Below are 17,065 nucleotides of genomic sequence, written 5' to 3' on the forward strand. Positions count from 1 at the left end.
ATTGTGAAAGCAGGAACTTAAAGAAAAAAAACTGAGAATGTATTGCATTCACAAATCAACTTTAAATAACAGTACAATGTTGACCCAGTGCAATGCAGTTTTTAATTACCTTACTGTTTGGAAGAGTCTTCAAAGTGACTTTCATTCACTAAACTGCTTTCCCCTTCTTCAGCAGCTGAAATTCCCCTGTAAGTGATAACAGGAGATCCACGCTTTGTCATGCAAATTTCCCCTATTCTGGTATGTATTTAGGGTCATGAGTGACTCCCAATAATTGAATTGGATGAAGCTGTCAGTATAGCTGGTGACTATATACTGAGCTTCAGGCTGCCCATTATATGCCTGTGGCAGCAGCCAATGGTGTATGACAAGAGGGGCAGGACAATATAAACAGCATGACCAGCACAGGGTGTCTGTCTCTCATAAAATAAATTGTGTCTTTCATAAGGGGGGAAAAGGGCTAAAACAGCTCATCAGGTAGAAGCATGTGTGGAGAGGAGAGGGGTGGTGAGGGGTGGTTGGATGGTGAAGTAATTGTTTGGGGGGGGAGGGGGGTACTTTATTCCCATTAGGAAAGCAACTAATTGAGACTGCAACATATTTGTGTTTTTTTAGATGTAGTTATAGGAACTGATTTATAGAAACACCATATGACAAACAGTTTAGTATGCCAAAAATACCATACGCCTCCTTACAATCTTTGTATGCTTGTATTCTTAACCATGAGACACCTCATGGATTTGTATTACAACCAAATAATCTATGGTTCTATATACTTTCAATGCACTTTCCCCACAAATAACATTTTCACGTGAAGAATTTACAGTGATTTCTGGTATCTTAGTTTTAAAAGATTATTTATAACCCATTACCAACAACTCAAATGCTCTCTTCATTTATCTAGTTCACACAACTACAGCGTAATCACACAGTCAATTTGAGGAAACAAATATATGTTATTAACCTTCCATATTATTAATAGTCGTATGAGGTTTAGAAAAGTTTTATGTCAGTTGTCACTGGTTTAACAATGTAAGCTTCTGGCTATTGACCAAGCTGATGCCTCCCTACAATGTGATATTCTGTGGATCTGTTTTATAGTGTTTCTGAATAATAGTCATTTTTCAGTTTCAATTACAAATGCTAAATCTGATATCTTATAAAATATATATATATATATTTTTAATGAACATTATTTGAAAAGCAATAGACCTTCCCGGACAATATAATTAATATAAAAAATCCATAAAAGACAGAATTAAGATTTATATTGCACAGAAACAACTGGGAAGGATCAGCATGGTCATGTAATCTTAACTTTAAAAAAAAAAACGATCAATTGCCATACAGACAGATTTCCTGGAGCCCAGAACAAGAGCTTCGCCCAGACCCCAATCCTGGTGACAAACAAATTTCCCCTCAATAATCATAACATTCCCCCTCCCACACTGCCCCCACAACCCCCCCTAATACACACTCAGTGGCCACTTCAAGATCAAGAAATACATTACACCGGGTTAATTGCCCCATTTAATCCTTTATAATTTTAGTTTATTTTGATTGGCAGCAGTGAGGTACAGCATAAGCCTAGTAAAACAAATATGAACTACCCAAAAACGCAGACAACTTTCCTTTATAATAGCAGGATCACTTATTTTATTATATTTTCCATGACAATGTATATAAGAAACAGTTCCTTCCTTTAACTTCATCATCAGGCTGGGGCTAGCAGGTAAGCATACACTTTCCACTATTGTTGGTGTATCCTCTTTCTCCCAATACGTATTAGTCTACTGAAAAGCAGCATCTATTTACTAATGTAAGGATGTGCATATATATATCTAAAGGTTCCGCGCTGTCAATCACAAAGGCAGCGCCATATTATTCCTTCTGTCCGCAAGGTCACTGTGTACAAGTTGGGCTGCGCATGCGCGAGAGAAGCGCGCGAAGGGCAACCAATCTGTGGAGACTTTGGGGGTTTGAACTCTGAACTCCGAACTGCGAGAGAGTCAGCTGGGGCTGAGGACCAATCGAGTGCGAGACTCTGTATAGAGGAACCGGATGCGTGTGGGCGGTGGGTCAGAGCAGAGAGGGAGGTGAAGGAGGAGGTTGGCGGAACCTCGTGTGCGCGAGCGGAGGGTCAGTGACCCGTCCGCTTAGGTGAAAGGTATTCCCCCGGCCCGAGGAGTATTCCCCTGTCATCGTAGGGTGCTGTTTTGTAAGGACGGCCCTAGTTGGTAGGGACATTTCCCATTAGTGTGGTTTAGCTGCGGAGCTGCGGCCGCCATCTTGGATTGGATACAGACGGCGCTGCAGCAAGGAGTGACGGCAAAAGGCTGGAGCAACGCTAGGATCCTGCGTGGAGTGTGACGGTCATCGCAGTGACCGGAAGGTATCATTGTCTACAAGTGCACCTACACCGGTCACCAGGCGCTGATCCCGCCTCCTACTAACTAATTGGGCCACCCTTGAAAATCCTATGGTGCCATACCTATACTGGTTATAAGACATACTCCTAGGGAGAGTGGCAGAGCCACCTGTGTACAGGACATTATCCCTAATAAGGTGTGGCCGAGCCACGGTGTATGTGTGCGATGTTGATATATATATATACTCTGTGATTCTGTTGTTCTCTATGCTTAATACATAAAAGGTTGCTGTTGCACAATGCTATGGTTATGTTCTTGCTCAGGGTATAATCTCTATCATGGGGATCCTGGGCGAGTGGAGGCGCTGCACCGCGATAAGTAATGGTATGACCCCAGGCTCCCAAATAGCGGAGGCTCAGAGCTCCTGAAGCCACAGGTAATTGCATCACCGTAGTTCCTTAGTGTAGGCATTCACAAAAAGGGCTACATTTGGAGGCGCTGCTGAGAGTCTTAGACCTGGATTGCCCCACATTTTTTTTTGTCTCTATTGTGCAACCAACCCACATCATGTCGGTGCCCTCGGCGCTCGAGGTGCGCAAGTGGGCCCAGCAGCGCGGGATTCCCTTGAACCGTGTTTTCGCGCTGGGCCATGTCCCCGCCACGATCTCGTTAGGCACAGTGACCGAGCAGGTCCGAAAGCTTCCGCTCCTGGACAATGCCCAAGTACAAGACCATTTCTATGACCGCGACCAGACATGGCGCCGGGTCTTGTATGCCACTGAACAAGATATATGCCCCGAGGCTTTGCCCCGCATATTGCTGCTGCCCGAGGCCCCGGGGGTGCGCTGCCCCATAATCCAGGCGGACACCCCTGCGCCCCTGGCCACCTCCACCCCACAGAGAGAGTATACACCCGGCGTAGGTGCCGCGACCGGAGGCCCCGACCACTCCCCTGACCGTGGCCTGCACCCCCGCTGGCCGGCGGCCCTGAACCTAGGCTCCTCACCCACCCCGTCCGGCCTGCGGTCTGGCCTTAACCGACTTAGCTTATCAAGATTGGACACTTACCCCGCAGTCGGGGATAGTTTACCGGGAGACACCTCTTTCCCCGCCATAGCCGCCGCTATCCACAATACCACCCAGTCACTCCAGAACAGGAAGTTAAAGGCCTTCTCCGGCGAGAAACCCACGCCCCAAGGGGAAGTAGGGATAGAGGACTGGTTGGATCATACCGAACAGGTACTGCCTGAATGGACCTGCACGGACGCGGTCCGCAGACAGCGCATCGTCGAGTGCTTACGGCCCCCCGCGTCCCACATGGTGCACTACTACCGCGATGACAACCCGGAAGCTGATGCAGCAGATCTCATCTACTGCCTAACCAAGGCGTATGGAGCTCCGGTGGACATGTACACTTTGATGTCAAAATTTCATGCGCTAGCCCAGAAGGAAGGGGAAATGGTATCCGATTTTCTCAGGCGACTACACCTGGATCTCTGGAATATGGTGAGGAAAGGCGTGTTGCCAAGGAAAGAAGCCAACGGAATACGTACCACTCAGTTGCTGAGGGGCCTCCTACCCCTACACCCCGTGTCGGTGCGGGTCAGTAGCTGCATAACGCCCGGACAAGCCCTGTCGTTTCACGACTTAATGGATCGGGTCCAAGCGCACGAGATGGTGTTGTTGGGGCGTGACTTAGCCACCGGGAAGAAGCCACCGCCCGGGGGTAAAGAAGCCAAGAAAGTGGACCCAAAGCCTGACGTGCCCGAACCTGGGGATCCCGATCCTGAGGATGTCCCTACCCCAGTGACACCCAGACCTCGTCCCCCGACTGGGCGAAGTCCCCCAACCAGGAGAGACGAGGCTTACCTCAGCCAAATGCAGTGTTATGCATGTGGAAAGATGGGACATTTACGGGCCCACTGCCCCACCTCGCGTAGGACGTCGTCCCGACCGGCGCAATCCATGCCGTGCCAACCCCTGGAGGATGAAAAGGCGTTACCGCCCTCTCAGAGCTCCCGAATTGGCCCCGCCTCCATTATTCGCGTAGTTATCGAAGGCATCTACGCCGCCGCATTGTTGGATACGGGTTCTCAAGTAACCATCGTATACCGGCCCTTCTACGACCAACATCTCCACCAACTACCGTTGTTATCTGCGAATGCCCTGCGACTACGGGGATTGAGTCATGAAGATTACCCCATAGACGGAGTAGTAAAGGTGCAGTTAGATATTCTCCAGCTGAATACTGGTAAACATCACCCCATGGAAGTGGAGGCCTTAGTGTGCCCCGAACCTCAGGACCACCCCAGCGCCCCAATCATCTTGGGGACCAACGCTGACATTGTGCGCGCGGTGTTCCGCCAGTTTTTGCAAGAAGCGGGAGAAGCCCCACTGCTGGCCTTAGCGGCCTGTCCCGCCCTCCAAGAGGTCTGCGGTAGAATTGCGACTGAAGAAGAGTATGGCGTCCTTTACAGTCACGAATGGGGACTGACTCAAATTCCCCCGGGGGAAGGACGAATGATGGTCGCCGCTTGCCACTACCCCCGACGACGGTTGGAGGATCAACTCTTCACCGTGGAAAGTGTGGCCCAGGACGAACAACGTTTGGGCTACAAAGTACTAGCCGCTGTCAAGGAATGGCCCGGGAAGATTCCGAGGCGTACCTGGGTGTACGTGCAGAATATATCCCCGTACCCCATGACTATCGACAGGCGGCAAACGCTGGGAAGAATATACCCTGTAACTCCCGAGGAGAAGGTTTCGACGGGACCATCTAGGTGCCCACCTACTACCGTCGAGTCAGTGTTGGAATTTGACTTCGGCGACTCGCCACTCCCGGATGTATGGAGGAAGAGGCTGCAGAACGAGCTACACGACCGAAGGAGTGTGTTCTTCACTGGTGATATGGACGTGGGTTGCAGTCGCAGCGCCCACCATACCATCCGAATGAGCGACGCTACCCCCTTCCGGGAGCGCTCCCGCCGGCTTGCCCCCAGGGATGTTGACGAAGTGAGGAGATTACTCGACGAGATGGAAACGGCTGGCATCGTGCAGGAATCTCGGAGCCCTTACGCCTCGCCCATTGTGGTAGTCCGCAAGAAGAACGGGGCGGTCCGTCTATGTGTGGATTACAGAACTCTGAATACCCGCACTATTCCCGATCAGTACACACTGCCCCGAATCGAGGACCTCCTGAACGCTCTGACGGGAAGCAAATGGTTCAGTGTGCTCGACCTCAGGTCCGGATATTATCAAGTGCCCATGGGCCAGGGAGACCAAGAAAAAACGGCCTTCATCTGTCCATTAGGGTTTTACCAATTTACCCGCATGCCGCAAGGGATCTGCGGTGCCCCGGCCACGTTCCAGAGACTAATGGAAAAAACCCTCGGAGACCTTAACCCGCGAGAGTGCTTAGTGTACCTGGACGACATTATCGTGTTCGGGCGGACTCTAGAGGAGCACTCCGAGAGACTGATGAAGGTGCTCGATAGACTTCAGGGGGAGGGTCTAAAACTGTCGCTGGACAAATGCAAATTCTGTCGGTCCTCTGTGACGTATGTGGGTCATATTGTATTGGCTGATGGGGTATCCACCGACCCAGGGAAGATAGAGGCGGTGGTGAATTGGCCTAGACCTCAAAATGTGCAAGAGTTGCGGTCCTTCTTGGGGTTTTGTGGCTATTATCGGCGGTTCGTAGAGAGCTATTCCAGCAAGGCCAAGCGACTGAATGATCTTCTAAAGGTGTATCCGGGAGAAACCGGGAGAAAAGGAACCTCGGCACAGACACCCTTTGGGAAGACATGGACTCCAGAATGTGAACAGGCCTTCAAGAACTTAAAGGCCAGCCTCACTCAGGCTCCCGTCTTGGCCTACGCGGACCCCGACAGAGACTATGTCCTACATGTCGATGCTAGCCTTAGCGGATTAGGAGCGGTTTTGCATCAGAAGTATGAGACCGGGCTGCGTCCGGTGGCCTATGCGAGCCGAAGCTTAACCCCTAGCGAGCAGAATTACCCGGTCCATAAACTGGAATTCTTGGCGCTAAAATGGGCTGTGGTAGATAAGCTGCATGACTACCTATATGGGGTACAGTTCGAAGTACGCACGGACAACAATCCCATGACCTATATCAATACGTCTGCCAAATTGGACGCCACAGGACATCGTTGGCTAGCTGCTCTAGCCAATTACAGGTTCAACCTTAAATACAAACCCGGACCCACCAACATAGGTGCCGACGCCCTGTCTCGTCGACCTGGCCTTCAATCCACCCCTGATGAGGAAGTTTGGGAAGAGATACCGGGTCCCGGGATTCGTGCCCTCTGCTCCGTGGCATGCGGTAGTCGACGACCACGTGGCATTCTCGGAATTACGGGTTGTTGACTCGTTGGGATGTCATTCGCGGGCTATTCCTCGGGCCTATCAGGGTCGAGAAGGGATGAAAATCACTGACGATAATATCATCTCGTGGAGGGATCTAGTGCATTATCAAACACAAGACCCCATAGTGGAGCTAGCCCGTCAAGCGGTACAACAAGATAACCCTTCTATACTGAAGCGAGCCCCCAAAGACTTGGTGAAACTCCTGTCAAATGAGTTCGGGAAGTTCGAAATGGACAATTGTTTGTTATATCGGGTGATACCTTATCATAACCATCCCGATCGGCGTCAGCTGTTTTTGCCGGAACGTTTGAGAACCCTAGTCCTCCGGGCCCTTCACGATGACCATGGTCACCTGGGCATTGACAAGACATTTGGGCTACTACAGGATAGGTTCTATTGGCCGAGAATGAGGGAGTCCGTGGAGCAACATTGTCGGAGGTGTAATCGCTGTTTACAACGAAAGACACTGCCCACCAGGGCGGCTCCTATGGCACACTTGAAAAGCTCGGGTCCAATGGATTTGGTGTGTATGGATTTTCTCTGTATCGAGCCCGACAATCGGGGAGTTAGTAATGTTCTTGTGATCACTGACCACTACACTAGGTACGCCCAAGTGTTCCCTACGAAAGACCAGAAGGCCGTAACGGTGGCCCGAGTACTATGGGAGAAATATTTCATTCACTATTGGTTACCAAATCGTTTTCACTCTGATCAGGGCAGAGACTTTGAGAGTACACTGATACGGGAGTTGCTCACACTACTGAACATTGCCAAGTCGCGTACTACCCCGTACCACCCCGAAGGGGATGCTTTGCCTGAACGGTTCAATCGCACTTTGTTAGATATGTTAGGAACTTTGACGAGCCCGCAAAAGACGGAGTGGAGTAAACACGTCGAGGCATTGGTACATGCGTATAATTGTACCCGACATGAGTCCACCGGGTATACCCCGTATTTTTTGATGTTCGGAAGAGAAGCCCGGTTACCGGTGGATGTGCGCCTGCGGATATCTACCGATGGGGTATCCAATAGAACGCATTTTCGATATGTACAGCGGCTAAGGGACAGTTTACAGTTGGCCTATAAATTGGCTGAACGGACGACTGCGCAACTGTATGCGGGAAATAAAAGGCGCTACGATCACAAAGTACGTCATAAGGAAATTCACCCCGGAGATGCGGTCCTCTTACGCAACTTAGGTGTCCCTGGGAAGCATAAATTGGCAGACCGGTGGCGGGAGGGTGTGTATGAGGTGGAGTCACAGATGCCTGGTCTTCCTGTGTACCGGATCAAGGATTCTGAAGGCCGCGTAAAAGTGTGGCATAGAAATCATCTGCTTCCCATACCTCAAGTAGGGACGGACGAATTGGAAGTCCCAGCCACGGCCCTAGATGGAGAAGTTGAACACACAGAGGATGGCTTAGAGACTGTAAAAATTGCCACCTCTGAGGATCCAATGGAAGGAACCTCTCAAAGGGGCCTTCCGGCCGTGGAGGCATCTCCCGAAGGAGCCACGGGTAAAGAGCCTCTTGGCCCGAACATTGATTATTTGACTCCAGCGAGTCAGTTCCTAGACCCACAAAGTCCATGTTTCACACCTCAAAGAGACTGTACTAATGTTGACAACCCCTCAAGGGTAGAGAGGGAAGCACCAGTTGAGACTGGATACTCTGCAGAGGAAACAGAGGGGAATCAACCCCGGCAAAGTCAAAGAACCAGTCAGCCTCCCATGCGAATGGCATATGATCAATTTGGGGCACCCCATTATGAGGCTCAGCAGTGGGCTCGGCATAGGATGCAAGCTGTGATGGTACTGTTTAACGAAATGTGTAACCTAATCTAGGAATGAGAGGGTTGTGTACATAGTTAGATATATATGTGGGTTATGTAGTCCAGCGGGGACGTTGGATTCTGGAGAGGGGAGAATGTAAGGATGTGCATATATATATCTAAAGGTTCCGCGCTGTCAATCACAAAGGCAGCGCCATATTATTCCTTCTGTCCGCAAGGTCACTGTGTACAAGTTGGGCTGCGCATGCGCGAGAGAAGCGCGCGAAGGGCAACCAATCTGTGGAGACTTTGGGGGTTTGAACTCTGAACTCCGAACTGCGAGAGAGTCAGCTGGGGCTGAGGACCAATCGGGTGCGAGACTCTGTATAGAGGAACCGGATGCGTGTGGGCGGTGGGTCAGAGCAGAGAGGGAGGTGAAGGAGGAGGTTGGCGGAACCTCGTGTGCGCGAGCGGAGGGTCAGTGACCCGTCCGCTTAGGTGAAAGGTATTCCCCCGGCCCGAGGAGTATTCCCCTGTCATCGTAGGGTGCTGTTTTGTAAGGACGGCCCTAGTTGGTAGGGACATTTCCCATTAGTGTGGTTTAGCTGCGGAGCTGCGGCCGCCATCTTGGATTGGATACAGACGGCGCTGCAGCAAGGAGTGACGGCGAAAGGCTGGAGCAACGCTAGGATCTTGCGTGGAGTGTGACGGTCATCGCAGTGACCGGAAGGTATCATTGTCTACAAGTGCACCTACACCGGTCACCAGGCGCTGATCCCGCCTCCTACTAACTAATTGGGCCACCCGTGAAAATCCTATGGTGCCATACCTATACTGGTTATAAGACATACTCCTAGGGAGAGTGGCAGAGCCACCTGTGTACAGGACATTATTCCTAATAAGGTGTGGCCGAGCCACGGTGTATGTGTGCGATGTTGATATATATATATACTCTGTGATTCTGTTGTTCTCTATGCTTAATACATAAAAGGTTGCTGTTGCACAATGCTATGGTTATGTTCTTGCTCAGGGTATAATCTCTATCATGGGGATCCTGGGCGAGTGGAGGCGCTGCACCGCGATAAGTAATGGTATGACCCCAGGCTCCCAAATAGCGGAGGCTCAGAGCTCCTGAAGCCACAGGTAATTGTATCACCGTAGTTCCTTAGTGTAGGCATTCACAAAAAGGGCTACACTAGTATTAATGGTAGTGAAATGAAAAACAAAAAATACCGACAAAGACTGGGCCCTCCAAGACGTCAAAAAAATCCCATTCAATCTTTGAGAGACAAAGTGGCATTGTTATGAAGAAATCCACCATATAATACTCCATATAAAGTGGCAGGGAATTTAATTGTATATACAGTACATCTTGGGCTTAACGTGGATATGTGTAGTGCTAAAAATGTCTATGCATTGTGCCTTTATTAAATTGTAAACAGTCCTCTATGATGGGAAACTCTTCATTCAGGTACTTGTTATATGAATATGCTCTGTATGCTCATAGTCATAGATAACCATTAAACTACTCTTTATCCATGTAAAATTAGATTAATTTTAGTTTTCTACCATGTCTGAAGAAATGTTTGTACGTCCTTAGAGTTTGTCATTGTTAAACACTTATATCCAACTGAAAATGTCCCACACCAGATTTAATGCTTTTTATACTAATTGACATCAAAGACAGTGATCGTGTGAACTCTTTTTCGGTACTAATTTGTTTCTCTCTTATATTTCTTTTTTTTCTCTGGTATAAAGCTTGGTTTTAACCAGTTTACACATTTGTTGCAGATTATTTGGGAAAAGAACTGAGTAATTTGATTTTTCATGGTATCTAAACTAAGAGTGTTACATGACTGTCTCCGTATGCATCGATTAGGCCCAGATCCACAAAGCTCTGTTATATCCCTTAATGTATGAAATGTGGCAAAACAATTCTTCAGAGTCTTGGCTCATATAGAGAGCCTACTTACAGACTAGCAGATATAAAACAAAAGTGGGTATAGGTAGTGTCTGAAGATCTGGAATCCAGTCTTGTCTTGTATGTCTCAGAGAAAGACAAAAGAGAGCCAAAAGTGCAGACCAGTTTAAACATGTATCGACATAAAATCAAGGAACAGTAATGTACTCACATTCTGTACAAAAAATACAGACACATCAGGTAAAGGTGAATGCAACTTTGATACTGCCGAGAAGATGGGTAGTCGAAGCCGTTTCTGTCAGTGGAATCCTCCCGCAGCACGATCGCTTCGGATGGCGTCTGATGTCACTTCCGCCGGAATCACTGTGTCTTACGGATTTACGGAGGAAATGACAAATGTGGCGACGGATGATCCTCTCGGCGTCAGGTTACACTCCACTAGCTCAACGCGTTTTGCTGACTAAGGTCAGCTTCATCAGGAGCACAATATTACCCATAATAGGTGTTCTATTTATATAACAATATGCAAATTAGCAATCAATTGAATATGCAAATATGCATAGTTAAGTTAACCGCAAGTTATCTCATATAAGTACATAATCCTGTGTCCAAATACTAAAAATGAATTTATTTATTTAGTAGTCAATGGTCACTCTAATAAAAAGCATAGAGGCCAAAAATACTTAATAATAAAAGATATACATGTAAGGATGTGGTAGGAACCTCATATGTGTGTTCAGTGTGTGTTCAGTTGGTGTTTGATGCTGTTCAGTGAGAGGCATGTGGAGTGTCTGCAACAGTGTTGCAGTGTGCCAGAGCAGAGTGAGACAGGCAGTGGCTGATGCAATAGCTGAGCTTTGTGTCTGTGCAGATTAAGACAGAGAGGCTCCGTGGAGAAACTACAACTCCCATGAGCTCCTGGGCAGTCACCTGATGTGAAGAACCAATGAGAGGCCAGGATTCTCAGGCAGGGAGAAAGAGATACAATTTGCGGGCTTAGGAACGGCAGTTGGAGCTGGGAGCAGGAAGGGGAAGGAAGGGTGTAGGGAGCAAGTGGCTCCTACACCAGATAAGGTTCCCCAGATCCCAGGCAGGCCGCAATCCCCTCCAGGGTAGGGGGTAAGTACTGAGGGACGGCCCATAGGTTAGGGACCCTGCCTTTAGGTGTGAGTGTGCAGTCTTGTTAGTGTCACGGCTGCCAGTGCTGTGGGCGCTATCAAGTAGGCACAGGGAATGTGTGCAATGTAGCTGCAGGTACCAGGTTGAGTGCAGTGCGGTTGCTGCCGGTACGGAATGTGTGCAGTGTAGCTGCAGGTACCAGGTTGAGTGCAGTGCGGTTGCTGCCGGTATGGAGTGAGTGCAGTGGGTTGCTGCAGGTTTCGTGTGAGTGCAGTGGGATGCTGCAGGTACGGAGTGAGTGCAGTTGGTTGCTGCAGGTACCGAGTGAGTGCAGTGGGTTGCTGCAGGTTCAGTGTGAGTGCAGTGTGTTTGCTGCAGAGGTTAGGGAGAAGTTAGTCAGAGGGGACCCGGGTGGTGAAGGGAGAGGTAGAGTGGGTGAAGGGGGTCATTGACCCACCTGCATAGGACAGGCTACCCCGTAGGCCCCTAGGAGTGTTCCCTGAAGTCACCGAAGGTTGCTGTGCTGCAGGGACGGCCTATAGTAGTAGCGAGCATCACCCTTACTGAGTACCAGCTAGGGATAAAGCGACAAGCATGCGGAGCAGGTTTGCTGGCGAGTCGTCTGGGACCAGACGGCTGGACATTGAGACCCAGGAGGCAGACCGCTGATTCGTCTGACCCTTTTCGTAGAGGTACCGGTCACCGCCGTGACCGGAAGGTACTATAACATCAAGTGCACCAACACCGGTCAACAGGCGCTGATCCCGCCTTAGGCTAAACTCTTTAGGAACACTAAGCGAGTGGTTAAAGAACTGAGCCTATACCATCACTTAATATATATGGACATGGTGTGTGGGGCACGTGGTGAGGGGACGGAGATGTTACTCCTGATGAGTGGGCAGCCACTAAGGTTATACCGTTTAAGTATATGTTATGTGTTATTGCTACGTTGCATTATTACAGTAAAACCAGTTACAATCATAAGGTGTTGTATGTTTCTTGCCCAGGGGAATCTTACATCACAGGGATACTGGGTATGTGGAGGCGCTGCGCTAAGAAAATGTATAAGTGTTACCTCAGGCTCCCAGCTAGCGGAGGCTCAGATCTCCTGAGCCGCAGGTTGTGTACAGTGATCAGTAGTCTCTTTGAGAAGCGTCAGAAAAAGGGCTACATACACAAGCACCTAAACACCCAATTCAAGGGAGGGGGTGTATTCCACATTTTATTTCTGCCACAGGATTGGTACCGCAGGCCAGCGGGGTCCACCCGAGGGCCCCAAGACACCAGCAGGGACAACCCGAGGGTCCAAGATGCCCGTGGGCACCACTCGAGTGCTCCTAGACACCCATGAGGGCCCCCAGACACATGTGGACCACCTGAGGATCCCCAGACACCGTGGGGACCACCCAAGGACCCAAGACACCCACGGGGACCACCTGAGGACCCTTGGACACTTGCAGCCTCTGGTATCAATCTTGGGTGTAGAGGAGGGGGTTATTAATGTTCCTGTGCTTTTAATGTTTATTGTGGGTAGCGGGGGTGGGTGAAGGGGGTATTTGGCCCTTGGTGGGTGGATACCAGGTTGGGTTAACCCCTTCATTACCTTAGCGGTTAGCAGCTAAGGTAATGAAGTTAGAAGATCACCCTGGATATGGGGAAAGATGGCAGTGCACAGCGTGCCAACAGGTGCCTCATGCGTTCCGGAAGCAGGAAGTAAAGCGGAAGCTGGATGGCGATTTCCAGTGCAAAAATTTGACTCTTTGACTCTGACAAAGTGCAGTGGATGCACGAAATGCGTCCTCAAGGTGATTTTTTCTTTTTAAAACTATGTCATTGTTGTTCATTGCTGTTTAATACATTTTTGCACTGGAAATCGCCATCCAGCTTCCGCTTTACTTCCTGCTTCCGGAACGCATGAGGCACCTGTTGGCACGCTGTGCACCGCCATCTTTCCCCCTATCCAGGGTGATCTTCTACTTTCACGCATGTCGGGCTGAGAGCACACCAGAACCAGAAGGGCCGCATGTACAAGGGTCGTGAGTAACCTGTCTTTGACACTGTATCTTATTCTTATGGTCTAGCTCTAAGGGTTGTTGGAGTTATTATTTAGATAGGGGTCTGGGTCCCTAGTTTATTTAGGTTCCCATGACATCCCTTTTCTATGTGTTACCCACACCCCCAATTATGAGCACAGTTGACCTTAATACAGTTTGACTCTCTATATATTTTCCTGGATCCTCCAACAACAAATGGTGCAATTGAAATTGATGATTAAGCTACATAGCAATTAAACATTTCTAAGAAGAAGCAATGTATTCCACTTTGAGCACTGGCAGAGAAGACTCTTCTCTATCCATTCCTAAGGTAATGAAGTTGCCTGTAAATGCATTTTAACTGCATGGGATTCATGCCTGGGGTCTCCGGTGCTGACATTAATGGGTATCAGCTCCGGAGACCCCCGGCATCAATCTAATGCAGAAAAAAAGCATTTTTTTTTTATAGGTCCCATATCACCGCTGCTCAGCAGCTTCTCACCAGCCTCACTTTTCTTGGTGTGAGGATCTTGGGAGAAACTCGCCATTCTAGAGCTGCGATTCACCTCGATAAGTAAATCATGGCTACTAGAATTGCACGAGTTTCAGAACCTGCTTATATGGGGCATATCACTGGTCACCAGGCGATTTTTTTAAATGATGGCTGAAAAATGTGGCGAATAATGCCTTTATTGCCCACTTATTGAGGCTTACTGAATAGCAGTAGGCATTCTGGACGATAAGTGGCTTATCAAGGCTTTTAGCATAGGCCCTTTAATGTCATGTTAACACTAACAGTGTACCCAAGTCATGTTTCTCCCGTAAAAGAGCATTACAGTAACTGTAACGGCAATTAGTGATATTGACATTAAAATAATATGCAAATGAGGTAATAACACGGAGACTTAGTTAATTCATACCTAAACTTTTTTTACTCACTCAATGAACTGAGCTTTTACAGGGTCTGGACGGATGTAACACCATAGTTAGGTATGATTTAACAGACATACTGTAGAGTTATTGCCCAGCATTATTTTCCTCTCCTCTTTGGCGATTTGAGTTTAAGACCTATTTCAGGTTCTGGGTCACAATACATACTTATCATCACATTAATGGAACCTAACTTAAGGTTATGTTACAATAAGATGATATTAAGCCTATGCTAATGACATGTACGTGTACTGTAGAATGGCTGTTGTTTTTGCATTAGCTTTGAGGATACTCGTTAACCTCAGTGAACATAGTGTCCATTTCTTAAAATCATGTTATGAACCCTGATTAAACAGAACTTTTTGGATCTAGCCCTTAGGCATCACCTACAGTATTATAAGTTTTCCTCTATCTGGACAATACACTGGAACAAGAGTCTTGTAAAGGCAGATAACCATCCCAAAATTTATGTCGGGAATAAAAGCCCATAAAGATTATAATGTATTAAGCTACATCTAATATCCACTTGCCTATTACAAAAGCTTGTAAAGCTTAACTAGAATTTAGTGTATTGTGAAGTTCAAATCCAGGTACCCACAACCTCCTGTGGACATTACAGCTTATCTGGACCTTTTCATATGAGCAGTACCTCTTTCCTGAGTAAAATATCATCTTGCATTCTTAAACACAAAGGGAAATAGGGATATATGTAATAATATTCAGCAGTGAATAGGGGAGGAGGATCTTTTGGCTAAGAATTCAGAGATTCATCTGATGAAATACAGTTTTCATAATTATATTGTAGAATGTTCTTTTTATATACTAGCATTTCTGGAGTAGGATAGTAAATCAAGGTAAGTAAATGTTCCTTACAATGAAGCATATATATTTAGAGGACTTCAATTAAAGTTGCAATTCCACATTACATAACCTTTTGTAAAGAATTTGCAGTTTAATTTGTTTTTTTTTTAACAAATCTAACTGTGCCAAGAGCAAAGATTTGGCTGCTTTAATTTTTCTGGAAATGAATTACAAAAATTAATTTCATTTCTTAAGGGCCTCTGAACTGTGTTATCATTGACTGACAGCCCCTCCAAAAAGAAGCATAAGACCCCAAGCTCCTTCTTGGGCACTTCCCCAGTTGGGGCACACCTACTGGGATATGTCATCCTACTCGGCTCAACCTCCTTAGTCATCTTAGTCCTAGCAATCCCTGCTATATATACTCAATGAAGTGTTTTGTCTACCCTTATCCCAACTGGTTCTTATAAGAAAGCCAACATAGATAAGGGAAGGGGTAAGGAGTTAGGCCTTGGTTCCACTGCGGCCGGCGGTGCGCACGGCCGCGGGCCACCAGCACCTTACTCGAATGGTCCTTGTCCCCGCTGCCTCCTTCTGGCAGGGCTGACTGCGTACTGTGACGTGTCAGCCTACTGGAGCTACCACCTCCTTGTGCTTTGCAGCGCTGATGCGTCACATAGTGCACGCGTCAGCCAATGAGGGGAGTAGGAAGGAGCTACGGCGGGAGGGAGGTGGCTTGTGAGGGAGGTCTGAGGCAGCCATGCATGGTTCTCCCTCCCTCTCCCCCGCTCCCTCCAAAAGGTAGGAAGGGGGGGAAGTGTATGTGTGTTGTGTGTGTGTGTGTGGGGGGGGGGGGAGGGATGGGGGGGATGCAAGAGGTCCGGAACCATTAGCAGGATGGGGAACAAACTTCTGCTTTATTATTTATTTCCTAATTTGCTGGGAGCTGTATGTATTGCGGGTGGAATGAGTCCCTGTTTAGAACGGATTCCCCTCCTCCCTGACACACAACATGGCCGCGCCTCCCTCGTCATTGCCCCTGCCCACCAGAACCGTTTGGCAACGCCCCCCCAGCGCGCAACACAGTTCACTGCAGACCGCAAATCGCGGTGCAGTGACTTGCACGCGTCCGCCGGCAAGCAAGCTTGCAGTGCGGGCGCGTGCAGCGGGGCCTTAGCCTTAGAGAGGATTTTTTCTGTGCAATCTCTTACGACATCAGACAAAAGGGAGTAGTCAGAAGCTATCAAACCAAATCAAAATATTGACCGCAGGGCGTATTACTGTAAACAGTAACTATGGTATGGATTGGTGGCTTTTGCACTTTATTCAGTTTTGGGTAAATAACATAATTAAAATGTTCTTTGCAATATGTGCAGTGGGAAGCCAGTGGGAAGTTTGAAGGGATAAATGAATTGCAGTTATTGTGTCGTTACAGAAATCAATTTTTGAACCTACTGTTAAAAAAACATTTGTTCACAGTAATTTCTGGAACATACACATAATGATTAATAATATTTATTTTGTTTTTAGTGCAGTGAAAAAATGACTAACATTTCCTTTCATACAAGGCAATGTTTTTTTCTTCTAAGCGAGTAATTTTTTTATATGATTTCTAATGCACATTTTAATTCAGTTTACTGTTATGGGTTTTGTAAGAGATGTGAGCAGAGGTATGCAAATGGAGACCGTTCTAGGGTGAAATTAACATAAGGCTTTATTTCCTGTTCTTTTACACA

The 17,065-nt window shown here is 47.9% G+C and overlaps 1 protein-coding gene across 1 annotated transcript in view; it reads right to left on the reverse strand.

Moving 5' to 3' along the window:
* The window catches only part of LOC142467253 (endothelin receptor type B-like), a 55,025-nt gene extending 54,593 nt beyond the window's left edge, over positions 1–432 (reverse strand). Inside the window, exon 1 of the mRNA XM_075572709.1 lies at positions 110–432. The gene's annotated coding sequence lies outside the window, so the exon portion shown is untranslated. The remainder of the gene's footprint in view (positions 1–109) is intronic.
* Between the last annotated feature and the right edge of the window lie 16,633 nt (positions 433–17,065).

This window comes from Ascaphus truei, chromosome 16 (assembly GCF_040206685.1).
Source record: "Ascaphus truei isolate aAscTru1 chromosome 16, aAscTru1.hap1, whole genome shotgun sequence".
NCBI classification, from domain to species: Eukaryota; Metazoa; Chordata; class Amphibia; order Anura; family Ascaphidae; genus Ascaphus; species Ascaphus truei.